Genomic DNA, 2,899 nt, shown 5'->3' with positions numbered 1-2,899 from the left:
TTTTAAGCTTAATTTCTAGTCTTTAATTGCAATAGGTTCAATTTTAAGTCAAATTTAAACTCTGATTTCAAATCTTGTCCAACTCCAATCCGAGTCTAATTCATTTCCAAATTCAGATAAAATTTCTGGTTTGATTTGGTTTGAGTCCAATTTCACATCTAATTTCAAGTTAAAGTTCCAGATCATCGTACTCTAAATTTAAGTCTAATTTCAATCCAATTTTAAGTCCAATTTACACTTCATTGTGAAGTAACGCTTCACAATCCTTTAATCCAAATTCAAGTCTACTCTAATTTCCTATGTCAAGTCCGCTTCCTTTGATTTCAAATCCAATTGCACCAGCAGTCCGGAGCTTTTAGCCTCAGTGGAGCCAACGGTTTCTCCATTTTGCCAGGCCAAAAAATACTTCTGAAGAGTCAGTCTTTCAAAAGGTCAGCGTCAAGATAAGGAATTTTTATTTATGTCCGGGCCAGGGATTGAACCCAATTTCAAGTCCAGTTTCCAGTTTAATTTGAAGTAAAGCTTCAAGTCGCAGTTCAAGTCCAATTTGAGTAGAATTTCAAATCAAATTTCAAGTGCGATTTCAAGTCCAATTTTAAGTGTAAGTTCAAATTCAATTGACATTCTATTTTCCTATTTTCATTTGAATGTCCAATTGGAAGTATTCAATCTAAACGGCCTGTAATATGACATTGTGGAAAAAAGCGTCTCCCTGAGACAACTTTCCTTAATAGGCAAGAAGTGTAAAATTCATTTCGTGCCCAAAACTAGTGTACTTGCAGATATAATTTCATTTAAAACTCAAAATAAAGTATGGATCGCATTGAGTATGACGAAATATGTCTGCCATTCTTGTTCATTTGTCAGGTTTATTTCTGATGATGGCTAAATTTCAAAAAACCAAAAAAACGAAAAACTTTGATTTTCCATATTTACACTCATCAAAAATCCTTTGGTAAACTGTAGATATTATTTTCAGTTTCCATAGCATTAACGCGCTGCATTTCCCATTCTACAACCATCTGTCAATCTATCAAGTCTACATTCAATCAACCACATATCCACATACAATTTCGGGAAACGCCAGTCCCGCCTGTCAGCATTTTGTGTAAATTCATCGACTGAAACCGCCAAGAACCATAATTGTATCAACTAGCCAAACCAAGCTGAACCACGGAAAAACCTCACCTTCACCCCCCAACCCCCCCAACCAATCCCAACCGAACAAGCAAGCATCATGTTCATAATGGCGAAAAATAACGAAAGCTAGAGCCAATATTTGGCAGTCTGGCTGACTGGCTGGCTACATTGCAGGGAATTCAATTTGCGGTGAATTATCCAATAATTTCGGCGAATCGTAACCCGTGTGTGTACACGTCAACAAAAGAAAACGACATAAAACAACCACCGCCGGTCGAACTTTTTATCGTGCCAATTATTAAAAGCCAAAAATTAACATAATTATCAACCGAGTAAATCCCGTCTCATTTGCGTTCGGACTGATGGCTGCGTTCGGCCGGATCGGTTCAGTTCAGTTGCTGTTGCTGCTGCTGATGCTGCCAGCCCGTCAATCATTGATCGATTATTGTGTACGGTTTATTTAGTTTGAGTTTCTGCGCTGATGAGCCACTAAACGAACGACCGAAGGGATGATGTACGAAGGCGCGCGCGGAATTGCACCCCGAGGCGTGGGGTTTTATCACGGGCTGTGAGTTCCTCCAGCCCCGGCTTATCCGGTGATAAGGCGAATCTTTTTTTTTTTGCGATTCCGTTCGGACTGTTCACAAACGCGGCGGTGTGTATTTAAACAATTTTCGCCAGCCCGCAGACTTTGTCGTGTTTGAAGCCGATTTGTGCAGCGTTGTGTAACCAGTGATTAAAGATTTACATCACCGTTTTCATTAAATCGTAAAATCTATTTGAAAAGCAATTCAATTTATTATTCTGATCAAAGCAAAGCACCGGGTTCTTACCCGGTGATCATTTATAGGAGATAAAAAGGTAATCTGACTATTCACATTTGAATCTGGCGTTAGGCCCCTGATGACATTTGGCTAGACTATAGAGGAAATTCTACGGATTTTGTTGAGGCGCTAAGAATTCGTAACAATCAACACACCACATAAAATCAAAAAATTCTATTCTAACAGCATATTTTAAATAATCGTGCCCTTAAGGCTGACATGAAGACGATTGCTATAATGCATGTTTGCCAAAACACACTAAAAGCATAACATATGCTTCCCATACTAAAAAATTTGTTTAGACGCCCTTCTCCCTTCTCCCTTCTCCCTTCTCCCTTCTCCCTTCTCCCTTCTCCCTCCTCCCTTCTCCCTTCTCCCTTCTCCCTTCTCCCTTCTCCCTTCTCCCTTCTCCCTTCTCCCTTCTCCCTTCTCCCTTCTCCCTTCTCCCTTCTCCCTTCTCCCTTCTACCTTCTACCTTCTCCCTTCTCCCTTCTCCCTTCTCCCTTCTCCCTTCTCCCTTCTCCCTTCTCCCTTCTCCCTTCTCCCTTCTCCCTTCTCCCTTCTCCCTTCTCCCTTCTCCCTTCTCCCTTCTCCCTTCTCCCTTCTCCCTTCTCCCTTCTCCCTTCTCCCTTCTCTCTTCTCCCTTCTCCCTTCTCCCTTCTCCCTTCTCCCTTCTCCCTTCTCCCTTCTCCCTTCTCCCTTCTCCCTTCTCCCTTCTCCCTTCTCCCTTCTCCCTTCTCCCTTCTCCCTTCTCCCTTCTCATATTTCATATTTCATGCGCAAAATTGGCATATCCGTACTATTTTGGAGGCGATATACGTGATTACGAATAATTTTGAGCGTTACGACTATAAAAGTATTTATATACGATAATATCCAATTAAGCGCGAGTCGCTCCGTATTACTCTACGATTTTGTGCTGAAAATCGTATGCA

Source organism: Sabethes cyaneus, chromosome 3 (assembly GCF_943734655.1).
Source record: "Sabethes cyaneus chromosome 3, idSabCyanKW18_F2, whole genome shotgun sequence".
Classification (NCBI taxonomy): domain Eukaryota; kingdom Metazoa; phylum Arthropoda; class Insecta; order Diptera; family Culicidae; genus Sabethes; species Sabethes cyaneus.
The sequence above is the reverse complement of the archived record's forward strand: the minus strand, read 5'-3'. Positions refer to the sequence as shown.